This window comes from Triturus cristatus, chromosome 6 (assembly GCF_964204655.1).
Source record: "Triturus cristatus chromosome 6, aTriCri1.1, whole genome shotgun sequence".
In the NCBI taxonomy this organism is placed as follows: Eukaryota; Metazoa; Chordata; class Amphibia; order Caudata; family Salamandridae; genus Triturus; species Triturus cristatus.
Window position 1 is genome coordinate 882,612,942 of NC_140589.1, and position 18,533 is coordinate 882,631,474.

The 18,533-nt window shown below is 46.1% G+C and overlaps 19 non-coding genes across 19 annotated transcripts; 10 read left to right on the top strand and 9 right to left on the bottom strand.

Annotated features, from left to right (window-relative positions):
* The first annotated feature begins 135 nt into the window (after positions 1 to 135).
* On the top strand, positions 136 to 242 carry LOC146818683 (U6 spliceosomal RNA). Its single transcript, XR_014963673.1, has one exon. It is a non-coding gene; the product is annotated as a U6 spliceosomal RNA (small nuclear RNA).
* Positions 243 to 1,249: 1,007 nt separating this feature from the next.
* Positions 1,250 to 1,322, bottom strand: TRNAR-ACG (transfer RNA arginine (anticodon ACG)). Its single transcript has one exon. It is a non-coding gene; the product is annotated as a tRNA-Arg (tRNA).
* A 774-nt stretch (positions 1,323 to 2,096) lies between these two features.
* LOC146818685 (U6 spliceosomal RNA) lies at positions 2,097 to 2,203 on the top strand. Its single transcript, XR_014963674.1, has one exon. It is a non-coding gene; the product is annotated as a U6 spliceosomal RNA (small nuclear RNA).
* Positions 2,204 to 3,216: 1,013 nt separating this feature from the next.
* Positions 3,217 to 3,289, bottom strand: TRNAR-ACG (transfer RNA arginine (anticodon ACG)). Its single transcript has one exon. It is a non-coding gene; the product is annotated as a tRNA-Arg (tRNA).
* A 774-nt stretch (positions 3,290 to 4,063) lies between these two features.
* On the top strand, positions 4,064 to 4,170 carry LOC146818687 (U6 spliceosomal RNA). Its single transcript, XR_014963675.1, has one exon. It is a non-coding gene; the product is annotated as a U6 spliceosomal RNA (small nuclear RNA).
* Positions 4,171 to 5,177: 1,007 nt separating this feature from the next.
* On the bottom strand, positions 5,178 to 5,250 carry TRNAR-ACG (transfer RNA arginine (anticodon ACG)). The gene has a single exon. It is a non-coding gene; the product is annotated as a tRNA-Arg (tRNA).
* A 774-nt stretch (positions 5,251 to 6,024) lies between these two features.
* LOC146818689 (U6 spliceosomal RNA) lies at positions 6,025 to 6,131 on the top strand. The gene has a single exon (XR_014963676.1). It is a non-coding gene; the product is annotated as a U6 spliceosomal RNA (small nuclear RNA).
* A 1,007-nt stretch (positions 6,132 to 7,138) lies between these two features.
* On the bottom strand, positions 7,139 to 7,211 carry TRNAR-ACG (transfer RNA arginine (anticodon ACG)). Its single transcript has one exon. It is a non-coding gene; the product is annotated as a tRNA-Arg (tRNA).
* Positions 7,212 to 7,985: 774 nt separating this feature from the next.
* Positions 7,986 to 8,092, top strand: LOC146818691 (U6 spliceosomal RNA). The gene has a single exon (XR_014963677.1). It is a non-coding gene; the product is annotated as a U6 spliceosomal RNA (small nuclear RNA).
* A 1,013-nt stretch (positions 8,093 to 9,105) lies between these two features.
* On the bottom strand, positions 9,106 to 9,178 carry TRNAR-ACG (transfer RNA arginine (anticodon ACG)). The gene has a single exon. It is a non-coding gene; the product is annotated as a tRNA-Arg (tRNA).
* Positions 9,179 to 9,952: 774 nt separating this feature from the next.
* On the top strand, positions 9,953 to 10,059 carry LOC146818693 (U6 spliceosomal RNA). Its single transcript, XR_014963678.1, has one exon. It is a non-coding gene; the product is annotated as a U6 spliceosomal RNA (small nuclear RNA).
* A 1,007-nt stretch (positions 10,060 to 11,066) lies between these two features.
* Positions 11,067 to 11,139, bottom strand: TRNAR-ACG (transfer RNA arginine (anticodon ACG)). The gene has a single exon. It is a non-coding gene; the product is annotated as a tRNA-Arg (tRNA).
* Positions 11,140 to 11,913: 774 nt separating this feature from the next.
* Positions 11,914 to 12,020, top strand: LOC146818695 (U6 spliceosomal RNA). Its single transcript, XR_014963679.1, has one exon. It is a non-coding gene; the product is annotated as a U6 spliceosomal RNA (small nuclear RNA).
* Positions 12,021 to 13,033: 1,013 nt separating this feature from the next.
* TRNAR-ACG (transfer RNA arginine (anticodon ACG)) lies at positions 13,034 to 13,106 on the bottom strand. The gene has a single exon. It is a non-coding gene; the product is annotated as a tRNA-Arg (tRNA).
* A 772-nt stretch (positions 13,107 to 13,878) lies between these two features.
* On the top strand, positions 13,879 to 13,985 carry LOC146818697 (U6 spliceosomal RNA). Its single transcript, XR_014963680.1, has one exon. It is a non-coding gene; the product is annotated as a U6 spliceosomal RNA (small nuclear RNA).
* A 1,007-nt stretch (positions 13,986 to 14,992) lies between these two features.
* Positions 14,993 to 15,065, bottom strand: TRNAR-ACG (transfer RNA arginine (anticodon ACG)). The gene has a single exon. It is a non-coding gene; the product is annotated as a tRNA-Arg (tRNA).
* A 774-nt stretch (positions 15,066 to 15,839) lies between these two features.
* Positions 15,840 to 15,946, top strand: LOC146818699 (U6 spliceosomal RNA). The gene has a single exon (XR_014963681.1). It is a non-coding gene; the product is annotated as a U6 spliceosomal RNA (small nuclear RNA).
* A 1,006-nt stretch (positions 15,947 to 16,952) lies between these two features.
* TRNAR-ACG (transfer RNA arginine (anticodon ACG)) lies at positions 16,953 to 17,025 on the bottom strand. The gene has a single exon. It is a non-coding gene; the product is annotated as a tRNA-Arg (tRNA).
* Positions 17,026 to 17,799: 774 nt separating this feature from the next.
* Positions 17,800 to 17,906, top strand: LOC146818701 (U6 spliceosomal RNA). The gene has a single exon (XR_014963682.1). It is a non-coding gene; the product is annotated as a U6 spliceosomal RNA (small nuclear RNA).
* The last annotated feature ends 627 nt before the right edge of the window (positions 17,907 to 18,533 follow it).

Below are 18,533 nucleotides of genomic sequence, written 5' to 3' on the forward strand. Positions count from 1 at the left end.
ACTCTTCATGCATTTTTGCCCATTGGCTCAGATTTGAATGCTTACTGGCCATACGAGCATCTCTGCCAGGCCACCCTATGTCTAGAGACCGTAGATTTAGAGAGTTTATAAACATTGTAGGTTCATCAATGAAGTGTGCTCGCTTCGGCGGCACATATACTAAAATTGGAACGATACAGAGAAGATTAGCATGGCCCCTGCGCAAGGATGACACGCAAATTCGTGAAGCGTTCCATATTTTTACCAGCTTTCAGGAGAGAAATGTTCTATGTTTTCAAGACTAATTGAAATAATAAAGCAGGTTCCAGTGCTTTCCTCCTAATATCTATTTTTCAATTTGTCTCTCCTCAACATTTTTAATGTATTTACCTCGCAGTAATGAAGGTGCACTCTATGGCCAGCTGCATTTAGCAAGGAAGCCTGCAGGACTTCTGGGACTTTTCTTTCCCTTCTTCAGCCTCCCTGTCATTATTCTTCACAACCCCCAAATCTATACTGCTGCCAGCGATGCGTTGCTTTGTGGATAGCAAGAGAAAGAGAAGGGGAGGGCCTATGCAAATGATGGCCTCAGGGCTGTCTGGGAGTCCCTTTTCAGCAGTACTGTTAAAATCCGCCTTGCAACCAGATTGGTCGGGTAAGCTGAAAAACACCAGGCATGATTGGGCACCAGGTCCTCTAGGCCCTTGGAGGACATATCGGCGCTGCATCCCTCAGTTTCTGAGGTCCAAGAAATGTTCACCCTCCACCCTAATAGAGAGGTCTTGGCCGATCGTGGCCGATCGGGGCAGAAGGGAGCAGGGCAAGATGCTCATGATCCTGCTCTAATAATGAACTGCCTTCCTCTCTCCTTACCTGTGGTTCTGCCTGGCTGCTTGGTTCCAGTTGTAGGCCTACATCCCACAGGCAATTTGCTTGTCCCTCTCACACATGTAAATGGGTCAGCACTCAAGTGCACACACCTGCCTGCACCCACAGACCCTCTCACACACACTTTTCTCAACAAGATTTTTTCCTAGTTTAGAGACTCAGAGACCCATGTTGAAATACAAAAGCAGCACACCACATGACGGCCTTCACATAGAATCCAGCAGCAAATGGGAAACTTTTAACTAGCCGTGGTCCTATTACTGCAGCCCTACCATGGAACGACTGCTGGATGAGTCCTGCTCGAGAATATTGAACCTACAACAAGTCTGAGGTAAATAAGAATTCCACAGGAATACCATAAAACAGGGACCTATGACCCTTTCGAGCCAGATAGGAGTCGAACCTACAATCTTCTGATCCGTAGTCAGACGCGTTATCCATTGCGCCACTGGCCCCATGTAGGATTACCCATACTTTTGTCCTTAAGAGGACCAGAAGTTGTGTGTGTGTGTGTGTGTGTGTGTTTTAAAACACCATTCCATCAACCTTTTTAGCCACGTTTACTGCTCACAACCAGAAGACACAAGTAAACCCACCTGACCTCCTGAAATTCTGTTCTGTCAGGTGTTCCTAACTTATACAAAGGACTTTAGGAGGACGAAGGACCTAAAAGTCAGGGGAAATGGTCCTAGGTCCAAGGAAATGTTTTAGATCAGCCTCAGTTTCTTAAATATTCTGCATTAACATCATCAGTTCCACGTCTGTGTGGAGCTGATCTTGAGGACTCCTTAATCAGCAGGCGGGTACAACAATAAAGTGTTTAATATTACAATACAGGCGAAAATTCAGACACCTTGTCATAGGCTCACCTTGTCCAGGGACCCATGCATGCTGCCTTTCACCTCTCAGAGCCCTTCACCTAACCTACTGTGCAGCTGTCTCACCTTTAATATCACTGTTCCACAGGCAGCATGATGTCACAATGTTCCTTGTCAGTAGCCTGAACCATGAGCCTTTGCAACCCTGGCATAATCTACATACTTCCAATTGGTGAAGTCTTGGACCACAAATGCAGTGAAGAATAATGGATTGTTACTCTTCATGCATTTTTGCCCATTGGCTCAGATTTGAATGCTTACTGGCCATACGAGCATCTCTGCCAGGCCACCCTATGTCTAGAGACCGTAGATTTAGAGAGTTTATAAACATTGTAGGTTCATCAATGAAGTGTGCTCGCTTCGGCGGCACATATACTAAAATTGGAACGATACAGAGAAGATTAGCATGGCCCCTGCGCAAGGATGACACGCAAATTCGTGAAGCGTTCCATATTTTTACCAGCTTTCAGGAGAGAAATGTTCTATGTTTTCAAGACTAATTGAAATAATAAAGCAGGTTCCAGTGCTTTCCTCCTAATATCTATTTTTCAATTTGTCTCTCCTCAACATTTTTAATGTATTTACCTCGCAGTAATGAAGGTGCACTCTATGGCCAGCTGCATTTAGCAAGGAAGCCTGCAGGACTTCTGGGACTTTTCTTTCCCTTCTTCAGCCTCCCTGTCATTATTCTTCACAACCCCCAAATCTATACTGCTGCCAGCGATGCGTTGCTTTGTGGGAAGCAAGAGAAAGAGAAGGGGAGGGCCTATGCAAATGATGGCCTCAGGGCTGTCTGGGAGTCCCTTTTCAGCAGTACTGTTAAAATCCGCCTTGCAACCAGATTGGTCGGGTAAGCTGAAAAACACCAGGCATGATTGGGCACCAGGTCCTCTAGGCCCTTGGAGGACATATCGGCGCTGCATCCCTCAGTTTCTGAGGTCCAAGAAATGTTCACCCTCCACCCTAATAGAGAGGTCTTGGCCGATCGTGGCCGAACGGGGCAGAAGGGAGCAGGGCAAGATGCTCATGCTCATGATCCTGCTCTAATAATGAACTGCCTTCCTCTCTCCTTACCTGTGGTTCTGCCTGGCTGCTTGGTTCCAGTTGTAGGCCTACATCCCACAGGCAATTTGCTTGTCCCTCTCACACATGTAAATGGGTCAGCACTCAAGTGCACACACCTGCCTGCACCCACAGACCCTCTCACACACACTTTTCTCAACAAGATTTTTTCCTAGTTTAGAGACTCAGAGACCCATGTTGAAATACAAAAGCAGCACACCACATGACGGCCTTCACATAGAATCCAGCAGCAAATGGGAAACTTTTAACTAGCCGTGGTCCTATTACTGCAGCCCTACCATGGAACGACTGCTGGATGAGTCCTGCTCGAGAATATTGAACCTACAACAAGTCTGAGGTAAATAAGAATTCCACAGGAATACCATAAAACAGGGACCTATGACCCTTTCGAGCCAGATAGGAGTCGAACCTACAATCTTCTGATCCGTAGTCAGACGCGTTATCCATTGCGCCACTGGCCCCATGTAGGATTACCCATACTTTTGTCCTTAAGAGGACCAGAAGTTGTGTGTGTGTGTGTGTGTGTGTGTTTTAAAACACCATTCCATCAACCTTTTTAGCCACGTTTACTGCTCACAACCAGAAGACACAAGTAAACCCACCTGACCTCCTGAAATTCTGTTCTGTCAGGTGTTCCTAACTTATACAAAGGACTTTAGGAGGACGAAGGACCTAAAAGTCAGGGGAAATGGTCCTAGGTCCAAGGAAATGTTTTAGATCAGCCTCAGTTTCTTAAATATTCTGCATTAACATCATCAGTTCCACGTCTGTGTGGAGCTGATCTTGAGGACTCCTTAATCAGCAGGCGGGTACAACAATAAAGTGTTTAATATTACAATACAGGCGAAAATTCAGACACCTTGTCATAGGCTCACCTTGTCCAGGGACCCAAGCATGCTGCCTTTCACCTCTCAGAGCCCTTCACCTAACCTACTGTGCAGCTGTCTCACCTTTAATATCACTGTTCCACAGGCAGCATGATGTCACAATGTTCCTTGTCAGTAGCCTGAACCATGAGCCTTTGCAACCCTGGCATAATCTACATACTTCCAATTGGTGAAGTCTTGGACCACAAATGCAGTGAAGAATAATGGATTGTTACTCTTCATGCATTTTTGCCCATTGGCTCAGATTTGAATGCTTACTGGCCATACGAGCATCTCTGCCAGGCCACCCTATGTCTAGAGACCGTAGATTTAGAGAGTTTATAAACATTGTAGGTTCATCAATGAAGTGTGCTCGCTTCGGCGGCACATATACTAAAATTGGAACGATACAGAGAAGATTAGCATGGCCCCTGCGCAAGGATGACACGCAAATTCGTGAAGCGTTCCATATTTTTACCAGCTTTCAGGAGAGAAATGTTCTATGTTTTCAAGACTAATTGAAATAATAAAGCAGGTTCCAGTGCTTTCCTCCTAATATCTATTTTTCAATTTGTCTCTCCTCAACATTTTTAATGTATTTACCTCGCAGTAATGAAGGTGCACTCTATGGCCAGCTGCATTTAGCAAGGAAGCCTGCAGGACTTCTGGGACTTTTCTTTCCCTTCTTCAGCCTCCCTGTCATTATTCTTCACAACCCCCAAATCTATACTGCTGCCAGCGATGCGTTGCTTTGTGGGAAGCAAGAGAAAGAGAAGGGGAGGGCCTATGCAAATGATGGCCTCAGGGCTGTCTGGGAGTCCCTTTTCAGCAGTACTGTTAAAATCCGCCTTGCAACCAGATTGGTCGGGTAAGCTGAAAAACACCAGGCATGATTGGGCACCAGGTCCTCTAGGCCCTTGGAGGACATATCGGCGCTGCATCCCTCAGTTTCTGAGGTCCAAGAAATGTTCACCCTCCACCCTAATAGAGAGGTCTTGGCCGATCGTGGCCGATCGGGGCAGAAGGGAGCAGGGCAAGATGCTCATGATCCTGCTCTAATAATGAACTGCCTTCCTCTCTCCTTACCTGTGGTTCTGCCTGGCTGCTTGGTTCCAGTTGTAGGCCTACATCCCACAGGCAATTTGCTTGTCCCTCTCACACATGTAAATGGGTCAGCACTCAAGTGCACACACCTGCCTGCACCCACAGACCCTCTCACACACACTTTTCTCAACAAGATTTTTTCCTAGTTTAGAGACTCAGAGACCCATGTTGAAATACAAAAGCAGCACACCACATGACGGCCTTCACATAGAATCCAGCAGCAAATGGGAAACTTTTAACTAGCCGTGGTCCTATTACTGCAGCCCTACCATGGAACGACTGCTGGATGAGTCCTGCTCGAGAATATTGAACCTACAACAAGTCTGAGGTAAATAAGAATTCCACAGGAATACCATAAAACAGGGACCTATGACCCTTTCGAGCCAGATAGGAGTCGAACCTACAATCTTCTGATCCGTAGTCAGACGCGTTATCCATTGCGCCACTGGCCCCATGTAGGATTACCCATACTTTTGTCCTTAAGAGGACCAGAAGTTGTGTGTGTGTGTGTGTGTGTGTGTTTTAAAACACCATTCCATCAACCTTTTTAGCCACGTTTACTGCTCACAACCAGAAGACACAAGTAAACCCACCTGACCTCCTGAAATTCTGTTCTGTCAGGTGTTCCTAACTTATACAAAGGACTTTAGGAGGACGAAGGACCTAAAAGTCAGGGGAAATGGTCCTAGGTCCAAGGAAATGTTTTAGATCAGCCTCAGTTTCTTAAATATTCTGCATTAACATCATCAGTTCCACGTCTGTGTGGAGCTGATCTTGAGGACTCCTTAATCAGCAGGCGGGTACAACAATAAAGTGTTTAATATTACAATACAGGCGAAAATTCAGACACCTTGTCATAGGCTCACCTTGTCCAGGGACCCAAGCATGCTGCCTTTCACCTCTCAGAGCCCTTCACCTAACCTACTGTGCAGCTGTCTCACCTTTAATATCACTGTTCCACAGGCAGCATGATGTCACAATGTTCCTTGTCAGTAGCCTGAACCATGAGCCTTTGCAACCCTGGCATAATCTACATACTTCCAATTGGTGAAGTCTTGGACCACAAATGCAGTGAAGAATAATGGATTGTTACTCTTCATGCATTTTTGCCCATTGGCTCAGATTTGAATGCTTACTGGCCATACGAGCATCTCTGCCAGGCCACCCTATGTCTAGAGACCGTAGATTTAGAGAGTTTATAAACATTGTAGGTTCATCAATGAAGTGTGCTCGCTTCGGCGGCACATATACTAAAATTGGAACGATACAGAGAAGATTAGCATGGCCCCTGCGCAAGGATGACACGCAAATTCGTGAAGCGTTCCATATTTTTACCAGCTTTCAGGAGAGAAATGTTCTATGTTTTCAAGACTAATTGAAATAATAAAGCAGGTTCCAGTGCTTTCCTCCTAATATCTATTTTTCAATTTGTCTCTCCTCAACATTTTTAATGTATTTACCTCGCAGTAATGAAGGTGCACTCTATGGCCAGCTGCATTTAGCAAGGAAGCCTGCAGGACTTCTGGGACTTTTCTTTCCCTTCTTCAGCCTCCCTGTCATTATTCTTCACAACCCCCAAATCTATACTGCTGCCAGCGATGCGTTGCTTTGTGGATAGCAAGAGAAAGAGAAGGGGAGGGCCTATGCAAATGATGGCCTCAGGGCTGTCTGGGAGTCCCTTTTCAGCAGTACTGTTAAAATCCGCCTTGCAACCAGATTGGTCGGGTAAGCTGAAAAACACCAGGCATGATTGGGCACCAGGTCCTCTAGGCCCTTGGAGGACATATCGGCGCTGCATCCCTCAGTTTCTGAGGTCCAAGAAATGTTCACCCTCCACCCTAATAGAGAGGTCTTGGCCGATCGTGGCCGATCGGGGCAGAAGGGAGCAGGGCAAGATGCTCATGATCCTGCTCTAATAATGAACTGCCTTCCTCTCTCCTTACCTGTGGTTCTGCCTGGCTGCTTGGTTCCAGTTGTAGGCCTACATCCCACAGGCAATTTGCTTGTCCCTCTCACACATGTAAATGGGTCAGCACTCAAGTGCACACACCTGCCTGCACCCACAGACCCTCTCACACACACTTTTCTCAACAAGATTTTTTCCTAGTTTAGAGACTCAGAGACCCATGTTGAAATACAAAAGCAGCACACCACATGACGGCCTTCACATAGAATCCAGCAGCAAATGGGAAACTTTTAACTAGCCGTGGTCCTATTACTGCAGCCCTACCATGGAACGACTGCTGGATGAGTCCTGCTCGAGAATATTGAACCTACAACAAGTCTGAGGTAAATAAGAATTCCACAGGAATACCATAAAACAGGGACCTATGACCCTTTCGAGCCAGATAGGAGTCGAACCTACAATCTTCTGATCCGTAGTCAGACGCGTTATCCATTGCGCCACTGGCCCCATGTAGGATTACCCATACTTTTGTCCTTAAGAGGACCAGAAGTTGTGTGTGTGTGTGTGTGTGTGTGTTTTAAAACACCATTCCATCAACCTTTTTAGCCACGTTTACTGCTCACAACCAGAAGACACAAGTAAACCCACCTGACCTCCTGAAATTCTGTTCTGTCAGGTGTTCCTAACTTATACAAAGGACTTTAGGAGGACGAAGGACCTAAAAGTCAGGGGAAATGGTCCTAGGTCCAAGGAAATGTTTTAGATCAGCCTCAGTTTCTTAAATATTCTGCATTAACATCATCAGTTCCACGTCTGTGTGGAGCTGATCTTGAGGACTCCTTAATCAGCAGGCGGGTACAACAATAAAGTGTTTAATATTACAATACAGGCGAAAATTCAGACACCTTGTCATAGGCTCACCTTGTCCAGGGACCCATGCATGCTGCCTTTCACCTCTCAGAGCCCTTCACCTAACCTACTGTGCAGCTGTCTCACCTTTAATATCACTGTTCCACAGGCAGCATGATGTCACAATGTTCCTTGTCAGTAGCCTGAACCATGAGCCTTTGCAACCCTGGCATAATCTACATACTTCCAATTGGTGAAGTCTTGGACCACAAATGCAGTGAAGAATAATGGATTGTTACTCTTCATGCATTTTTGCCCATTGGCTCAGATTTGAATGCTTACTGGCCATACGAGCATCTCTGCCAGGCCACCCTATGTCTAGAGACCGTAGATTTAGAGAGTTTATAAACATTGTAGGTTCATCAATGAAGTGTGCTCGCTTCGGCGGCACATATACTAAAATTGGAACGATACAGAGAAGATTAGCATGGCCCCTGCGCAAGGATGACACGCAAATTCGTGAAGCGTTCCATATTTTTACCAGCTTTCAGGAGAGAAATGTTCTATGTTTTCAAGACTAATTGAAATAATAAAGCAGGTTCCAGTGCTTTCCTCCTAATATCTATTTTTCAATTTGTCTCTCCTCAACATTTTTAATGTATTTACCTCGCAGTAATGAAGGTGCACTCTATGGCCAGCTGCATTTAGCAAGGAAGCCTGCAGGACTTCTGGGACTTTTCTTTCCCTTCTTCAGCCTCCCTGTCATTATTCTTCACAACCCCCAAATCTATACTGCTGCCAGCGATGCGTTGCTTTGTGGGAAGCAAGAGAAAGAGAAGGGGAGGGCCTATGCAAATGATGGCCTCAGGGCTGTCTGGGAGTCCCTTTTCAGCAGTACTGTTAAAATCCGCCTTGCAACCAGATTGGTCGGGTAAGCTGAAAAACACCAGGCATGATTGGGCACCAGGTCCTCTAGGCCCTTGGAGGACATATCGGCGCTGCATCCCTCAGTTTCTGAGGTCCAAGAAATGTTCACCCTCCACCCTAATAGAGAGGTCTTGGCCGATCGTGGCCGAACGGGGCAGAAGGGAGCAGGGCAAGATGCTCATGCTCATGATCCTGCTCTAATAATGAACTGCCTTCCTCTCTCCTTACCTGTGGTTCTGCCTGGCTGCTTGGTTCCAGTTGTAGGCCTACATCCCACAGGCAATTTGCTTGTCCCTCTCACACATGTAAATGGGTCAGCACTCAAGTGCACACACCTGCCTGCACCCACAGACCCTCTCACACACACTTTTCTCAACAAGATTTTTTCCTAGTTTAGAGACTCAGAGACCCATGTTGAAATACAAAAGCAGCACACCACATGACGGCCTTCACATAGAATCCAGCAGCAAATGGGAAACTTTTAACTAGCCGTGGTCCTATTACTGCAGCCCTACCATGGAACGACTGCTGGATGAGTCCTGCTCGAGAATATTGAACCTACAACAAGTCTGAGGTAAATAAGAATTCCACAGGAATACCATAAAACAGGGACCTATGACCCTTTCGAGCCAGATAGGAGTCGAACCTACAATCTTCTGATCCGTAGTCAGACGCGTTATCCATTGCGCCACTGGCCCCATGTAGGATTACCCATACTTTTGTCCTTAAGAGGACCAGAAGTTGTGTGTGTGTGTGTGTGTGTGTGTTTTAAAACACCATTCCATCAACCTTTTTAGCCACGTTTACTGCTCACAACCAGAAGACACAAGTAAACCCACCTGACCTCCTGAAATTCTGTTCTGTCAGGTGTTCCTAACTTATACAAAGGACTTTAGGAGGACGAAGGACCTAAAAGTCAGGGGAAATGGTCCTAGGTCCAAGGAAATGTTTTAGATCAGCCTCAGTTTCTTAAATATTCTGCATTAACATCATCAGTTCCACGTCTGTGTGGAGCTGATCTTGAGGACTCCTTAATCAGCAGGCGGGTACAACAATAAAGTGTTTAATATTACAATACAGGCGAAAATTCAGACACCTTGTCATAGGCTCACCTTGTCCAGGGACCCAAGCATGCTGCCTTTCACCTCTCAGAGCCCTTCACCTAACCTACTGTGCAGCTGTCTCACCTTTAATATCACTGTTCCACAGGCAGCATGATGTCACAATGTTCCTTGTCAGTAGCCTGAACCATGAGCCTTTGCAACCCTGGCATAATCTACATACTTCCAATTGGTGAAGTCTTGGACCACAAATGCAGTGAAGAATAATGGATTGTTACTCTTCATGCATTTTTGCCCATTGGCTCAGATTTGAATGCTTACTGGCCATACGAGCATCTCTGCCAGGCCACCCTATGTCTAGAGACCGTAGATTTAGAGAGTTTATAAACATTGTAGGTTCATCAATGAAGTGTGCTCGCTTCGGCGGCACATATACTAAAATTGGAACGATACAGAGAAGATTAGCATGGCCCCTGCGCAAGGATGACACGCAAATTCGTGAAGCGTTCCATATTTTTACCAGCTTTCAGGAGAGAAATGTTCTATGTTTTCAAGACTAATTGAAATAATAAAGCAGGTTCCAGTGCTTTCCTCCTAATATCTATTTTTCAATTTGTCTCTCCTCAACATTTTTAATGTATTTACCTCGCAGTAATGAAGGTGCACTCTATGGCCAGCTGCATTTAGCAAGGAAGCCTGCAGGACTTCTGGGACTTTTCTTTCCCTTCTTCAGCCTCCCTGTCATTATTCTTCACAACCCCCAAATCTATACTGCTGCCAGCGATGCGTTGCTTTGTGGGAAGCAAGAGAAAGAGAAGGGGAGGGCCTATGCAAATGATGGCCTCAGGGCTGTCTGGGAGTCCCTTTTCAGCAGTACTGTTAAAATCCGCCTTGCAACCAGATTGGTCGGGTAAGCTGAAAAACACCAGGCATGATTGGGCACCAGGTCCTCTAGGCCCTTGGAGGACATATCGGCGCTGCATCCCTCAGTTTCTGAGGTCCAAGAAATGTTCACCCTCCACCCTAATAGAGAGGTCTTGGCCGATCGTGGCCGATCGGGGCAGAAGGGAGCAGGGCAAGATGCTCATGATCCTGCTCTAATAATGAACTGCCTTCCTCTCTCCTTACCTGTGGTTCTGCCTGGCTGCTTGGTTCCAGTTGTAGGCCTACATCCCACAGGCAATTTGCTTGTCCCTCTCACACATGTAAATGGGTCAGCACTCAAGTGCACACACCTGCCTGCACCCACAGACCCTCTCACACACACTTTTCTCAACAAGATTTTTTCCTAGTTTAGAGACTCAGAGACCCATGTTGAAATACAAAAGCAGCACACCACATGACGGCCTTCACATAGAATCCAGCAGCAAATGGGAAACTTTTAACTAGCCGTGGTCCTATTACTGCAGCCCTACCATGGAACGACTGCTGGATGAGTCCTGCTCGAGAATATTGAACCTACAACAAGTCTGAGGTAAATAAGAATTCCACAGGAATACCATAAAACAGGGACCTATGACCCTTTCGAGCCAGATAGGAGTCGAACCTACAATCTTCTGATCCGTAGTCAGACGCGTTATCCATTGCGCCACTGGCCCCATGTAGGATTACCCATACTTTTGTCCTTAAGAGGACCAGAAGTTGTGTGTGTGTGTGTGTGTGTGTGTTTTAAAACACCATTCCATCAACCTTTTTAGCCACGTTTACTGCTCACAACCAGAAGACACAAGTAAACCCACCTGACCTCCTGAAATTCTGTTCTGTCAGGTGTTCCTAACTTATACAAAGGACTTTAGGAGGACGAAGGACCTAAAAGTCAGGGGAAATGGTCCTAGGTCCAAGGAAATGTTTTAGATCAGCCTCAGTTTCTTAAATATTCTGCATTAACATCATCAGTTCCACGTCTGTGTGGAGCTGATCTTGAGGACTCCTTAATCAGCAGGCGGGTACAACAATAAAGTGTTTAATATTACAATACAGGCGAAAATTCAGACACCTTGTCATAGGCTCACCTTGTCCAGGGACCCATGCATGCTGCCTTTCACCTCTCAGAGCCCTTCACCTAACCTACTGTGCAGCTGTCTCACCTTTAATATCACTGTTCCACAGGCAGCATGATGTCACAATGTTCCTTGTCAGTAGCCTGAACCATGAGCCTTTGCAACCCTGGCATAATCTACATACTTCCAATTGGTGAAGTCTTGGACCACAAATGCAGTGAAGAATAATGGATTGTTACTCTTCATGCATTTTTGCCCATTGGCTCAGATTTGAATGCTTACTGGCCATACGAGCATCTCTGCCAGGCCACCCTATGTCTAGAGACCGTAGATTTAGAGAGTTTATAAACATTGTAGGTTCATCAATGAAGTGTGCTCGCTTCGGCGGCACATATACTAAAATTGGAACGATACAGAGAAGATTAGCATGGCCCCTGCGCAAGGATGACACGCAAATTCGTGAAGCGTTCCATATTTTTACCAGCTTTCAGGAGAGAAATGTTCTATGTTTTCAAGACTAATTGAAATAATAAAGCAGGTTCCAGTGCTTTCCTCCTAATATCTATTTTTCAATTTGTCTCTCCTCAACATTTTTAATGTATTTACCTCGCAGTAATGAAGGTGCACTCTATGGCCAGCTGCATTTAGCAAGGAAGCCTGCAGGACTTCTGGGACTTTTCTTTCCCTTCTTCAGCCTCCCTGTCATTATTCTTCACAACCCCCAAATCTATACTGCTGCCAGCGATGCGTTGCTTTGTGGGAAGCAAGAGAAAGAGAAGGGGAGGGCCTATGCAAATGATGGCCTCAGGGCTGTCTGGGAGTCCCTTTTCAGCAGTACTGTTAAAATCCGCCTTGCAACCAGATTGGTCGGGTAAGCTGAAAAACACCAGGCATGATTGGGCACCAGGTCCTCTAGGCCCTTGGAGGACATATCGGCGCTGCATCCCTCAGTTTCTGAGGTCCAAGAAATGTTCACCCTCCACCCTAATAGAGAGGTCTTGGCCGATCGTGGCCGAACGGGGCAGAAGGGAGCAGGGCAAGATGCTCATGCTCATGATCCTGCTCTAATAATGAACTGCCTTCCTCTCTCCTTACCTGTGGTTCTGCCTGGCTGCTTGGTTCCAGTTGTAGGCCTACATCCCACAGGCAATTTGCTTGTCCCTCTCACACATGTAAATGGGTCAGCACTCAAGTGCACACACCTGCCTGCACCCACAGACCCTCTCACACACACTTTTCTCAACAAGATTTTTTCCTAGTTTAGAGACTCAGAGACCCATGTTGAAATACAAAAGCAGCACACCACATGACGGCCTTCACATAGAATCCAGCAGCAAATGGGAAACTTTTAACTAGCCGTGGTCCTATTACTGCAGCCCTACCATGGAACGACTGCTGGATGAGTCCTGCTCGAGAATATTGAACCTACAACAAGTCTGAGGTAAATAAGAATTCCACAGGAATACCATAAAACAGGGACCTATGACCCTTTCGAGCCAGATAGGAGTCGAACCTACAATCTTCTGATCCGTAGTCAGACGCGTTATCCATTGCGCCACTGGCCCCATGTAGGATTACCCATACTTTTGTCCTTAAGAGGACCAGAAGTTGTGTGTGTGTGTGTGTGTGTGTTTTAAAACACCATTCCATCAACCTTTTTAGCCACGTTTACTGCTCACAACCAGAAGACACAAGTAAACCCACCTGACCTCCTGAAATTCTGTTCTGTCAGGTGTTCCTAACTTATACAAAGGACTTTAGGAGGACGAAGGACCTAAAAGTCAGGGGAAATGGTCCTAGGTCCAAGGAAATGTTTTAGATCAGCCTCAGTTTCTTAAATATTCTGCATTAACATCATCAGTTCCACGTCTGTGTGGAGCTGATCTTGAGGACTCCTTAATCAGCAGGCGGGTACAACAATAAAGTGTTTAATATTACAATACAGGCGAAAATTCAGACACCTTGTCATAGGCTCACCTTGTCCAGGGACCCAAGCATGCTGCCTTTCACCTCTCAGAGCCCTTCACCTAACCTACTGTGCAGCTGTCTCACCTTTAATATCACTGTTCCACAGGCAGCATGATGTCACAATGTTCCTTGTCAGTAGCCTGAACCATGAGCCTTTGCAACCCTGGCATAATCTACATACTTCCAATTGGTGAAGTCTTGGACCACAAATGCAGTGAAGAATAATGGATTGTTACTCTTCATGCATTTTTGCCCATTGGCTCAGATTTGAATGCTTACTGGCCATACGAGCATCTCTGCCAGGCCACCCTATGTCTAGAGACCGTAGATTTAGAGAGTTTATAAACATTGTAGGTTCATCAATGAAGTGTGCTCGCTTCGGCGGCACATATACTAAAATTGGAACGATACAGAGAAGATTAGCATGGCCCCTGCGCAAGGATGACACGCAAATTCGTGAAGCGTTCCATATTTTTACCAGCTTTCAGGAGAGAAATGTTCTATGTTTTCAAGACTAATTGAAATAATAAAGCAGGTTCCAGTGCTTTCCTCCTAATATCTATTTTTCAATTTGTCTCTCCTCAACATTTTTAATGTATTTACCTCGCAGTAATGAAGGTGCACTCTATGGCCAGCTGCATTTAGCAAGGAAGCCTGCAGGACTTCTGGGACTTTTCTTTCCCTTCTTCAGCCTCCCTGTCATTATTCTTCACAACCCCCAAATCTATACTGCTGCCAGCGATGCGTTGCTTTGTGGGAAGCAAGAGAAAGAGAAGGGGAGGGCCTATGCAAATGATGGCCTCAGGGCTGTCTGGGAGTCCCTTTTCAGCAGTACTGTTAAAATCCGCCTTGCAACCAGATTGGTCGGGTAAGCTGAAAAACACCAGGCATGATTGGGCACCAGGTCCTCTAGGCCCTTGGAGGACATATCGGCGCTGCATCCCTCAGTTTCTGAGGTCCAAGAAATGTTCACCCTCCACCCTAATAGAGAGGTCTTGGCCGATCGTGGCCGATCGGGGCAGAAGGGAGCAGGGCAAGATGCTCATGATCCTGCTCTAATAATGAACTGCCTTCCTCTCTCCTTACCTGTGGTTCTGCCTGGCTGCTTGGTTCCAGTTGTAGGCCTACATCCCACAGGCAATTTGCTTGTCCCTCTCACACATGTAAATGGGTCAGCACTCAAGTGCACACACCTGCCTGCACCCACAGACCCTCTCACACACACTTTTCTCAACAAGATTTTTTCCTAGTTTAGAGACTCAGAGACCCATGTTGAAATACAAAAGCAGCACACCACATGACGGCCTTCACATAGAATCCAGCAGCAAATGGGAAACTTTTAACTAGCCGTGGTCCTATTACTGCAGCCCTACCATGGAACGACTGCTGGATGAGTCCTGCTCGAGAATATTGAACCTACAACAAGTCTGAGGTAAATAAGAATTCCACAGGAATACCATAAAACAGGGACCTATGACCCTTTCGAGCCAGATAGGAGTCGAACCTACAATCTTCTGATCCGTAGTCAGACGCGTTATCCATTGCGCCACTGGCCCCATGTAGGATTACCCATACTTTTGTCCTTAAGAGGACCAGAAGTTGTGTGTGTGTGTGTGTGTGTGTGTTTTAAAACACCATTCCATCAACCTTTTTAGCCACGTTTACTGCTCACAACCAGAAGACACAAGTAAACCCACCTGACCTCCTGAAATTCTGTTCTGTCAGGTGTTCCTAACTTATACAAAGGACTTTAGGAGGACGAAGGACCTAAAAGTCAGGGGAAATGGTCCTAGGTCCAAGGAAATGTTTTAGATCAGCCTCAGTTTCTTAAATATTCTGCATTAACATCATCAGTTCCACGTCTGTGTGGAGCTGATCTTGAGGACTCCTTAATCAGCAGGCGGGTACAACAATAAAGTGTTTAATATTACAATACAGGCGAAAATTCAGACACCTTGTCATAGGCTCACCTTGTCCAGGGACCCAAGCATGCTGCCTTTCACCTCTCAGAGCCCTTCACCTAACCTACTGTGCAGCTGTCTCACCTTTAATATCACTGTTCCACAGGCAGCATGATGTCACAATGTTCCTTGTCAGTAGCCTGAACCATGAGCCTTTGCAACCCTGGCATAATCTACATACTTCCAATTGGTGAAGTCTTGGACCACAAATGCAGTGAAGAATAATGGATTGTTACTCTTCATGCATTTTTGCCCATTGGCTCAGATTTGAATGCTTACTGGCCATACGAGCATCTCTGCCAGGCCACCCTATGTCTAGAGACCGTAGATTTAGAGAGTTTATAAACATTGTAGGTTCATCAATGAAGTGTGCTCGCTTCGGCGGCACATATACTAAAATTGGAACGATACAGAGAAGATTAGCATGGCCCCTGCGCAAGGATGACACGCAAATTCGTGAAGCGTTCCATATTTTTACCAGCTTTCAGGAGAGAAATGTTCTATGTTTTCAAGACTAATTGAAATAATAAAGCAGGTTCCAGTGCTTTCCTCCTAATATCTATTTTTCAATTTGTCTCTCCTCAACATTTTTAATGTATTTACCTCGCAGTAATGAAGGTGCACTCTATGGCCAGCTGCATTTAGCAAGGAAGCCTGCAGGACTTCTGGGACTTTTCTTTCCCTTCTTCAGCCTCCCTGTCATTATTCTTCACAACCCCCAAATCTATACTGCTGCCAGCGATGCGTTGCTTTGTGGGAAGCAAGAGAAAGAGAAGGGGAGGGCCTATGCAAATGATGGCCTCAGGGCTGTCTGGGAGTCCCTTTTCAGCAGTACTGTTAAAATCCGCCTTGCAACCAGATTGGTCGGGTAAGCTGAAAAACACCAGGCATGATTGGGCACCAGGTCCTCTAGGCCCTTGGAGGACATATCGGCGCTGCATCCCTCAGTTTCTGAGGTCCAAGAAATGTTCACCCTCCACCCTAATAGAGAGGTCTTGGCCGATCGTGGCCGATCGGGCAGAAGGGAGCAGGGCAAGATGCTCATGATCCTGCTCTAATAATGAACTGCCTTCCTCTCTCCTTACCTGTGGTTCTGCCTGGCTGCTTGGTTCCAGTTGTAGGCCTACATCCCACAGGCAATTTGCTTGTCCCTCTCACACATGTAAATGGGTCAGCACTCAAGTGCACACACCTGCCTGCACCCACAGACCCTCTCACACACACTTTTCTCAACAAGATTTTTTCCTAGTTTAGAGACTCACAGACCCATGTTGAAATACAAAAGCAGCACACCACATGACGGCCTTCACATAGAATCCAGCAGCAAATGGGAAACTTTTAACTAGCCGTGGTCCTATTACTGCAGCCCTACCATGGAACGACTGCTGGATGAGTCCTGCTCGAGAATATTGAACCTACAACAAGTCTGAGGTAAATAAGAATTCCACAGGAATACCATAAAACAGGGACCTATGACCCTTTCGAGCCAGATAGGAGTCGAACCTACAATCTTCTGATCCGTAGTCAGACGCGTTATCCATTGCGCCACTGGCCCCATGTAGGATTACCCATACTTTTGTCCTTAAGAGGACCAGAAGTTGTGTGTGTGTGTGTGTGTGTGTGTTTTAAAACACCATTCCATCAACCTTTTTAGCCACGTTTACTGCTCACAACCAGAAGACACAAGTAAACCCACCTGACCTCCTGAAATTCTGTTCTGTCAGGTGTTCCTAACTTATACAAAGGACTTTAGGAGGACGAAGGACCTAAAAGTCAGGGGAAATGGTCCTAGGTCCAAGGAAATGTTTTAGATCAGCCTCAGTTTCTTAAATATTCTGCATTAACATCATCAGTTCCACGTCTGTGTGGAGCTGATCTTGAGGACTCCTTAATCAGCAGGCGGGTACAACAATAAAGTGTTTAATATTACAATACAGGCGAAAATTCAGACACCTTGTCATAGGCTCACCTTGTCCAGGGACCCATGCATGCTGCCTTTCACCTCTCAGAGCCCTTCACCTAACCTACTGTGCAGCTGTCTCACCTTTAATATCACTGTTCCACAGGCAGCATGATGTCACAATGTTCCTTGTCAGTAGCCTGAACCATGAGCCTTTGCAACCCTGGCATAATCTACATACTTCCAATTGGTGAAGTCTTGGACCACAAATGCAGTGAAGAATAATGGATTGTTACTCTTCATGCATTTTTGCCCATTGGCTCAGATTTGAATGCTTACTGGCCATACGAGCATCTCTGCCAGGCCACCCTATGTCTAGAGACCGTAGATTTAGAGAGTTTATAAACATTGTAGGTTCATCAATGAAGTGTGCTCGCTTCGGCGGCACATATACTAAAATTGGAACGATACAGAGAAGATTAGCATGGCCCCTGCGCAAGGATGACACGCAAATTCGTGAAGCGTTCCATATTTTTACCAGCTTTCAGGAGAGAAATGTTCTATGTTTTCAAGACTAATTGAAATAATAAAGCAGGTTCCAGTGCTTTCCTCCTAATATCTATTTTTCAATTTGTCTCTCCTCAACATTTTTAATGTATTTACCTCGCAGTAATGAAGGTGCACTCTATGGCCAGCTGCATTTAGCAAGGAAGCCTGCAGGACTTCTGGGACTTTTCTTTCCCTTCTTCAGCCTCCCTGTCATTATTCTTCACAACCCCCAAATCTATACTGCTGCCAGCGATGCGTTGCTTTGTGGGAAGCAAGAGAAAGAGAAGGGGAGGGCCTATGCAAATGATGGCCTCAGGGCTGTCTGGGAGTCCCTTTTCAGCAGTACTGTTAAAATCCGCCTTGCAACCAGATTGGTCGGGTAAGCTGAAAAACACCAGGCATGATTGGGCACCAGGTCCTCTAGGCCCTTGGAGGACATATCGGCGCTGCATCCCTCAGTTTCTGAGGTCCAAGAAATGTTCACCCTCCACCCTAATAGAGAGGTCTTGGCCGATCGTGGCCGAACGGGGCAGAAGGGAGCAGGGCAAGATGCTCATGCTCATGATCCTGCTCTAATAATGAACTGCCTTCCTCTCTCCTTACCTGTGGTTCTG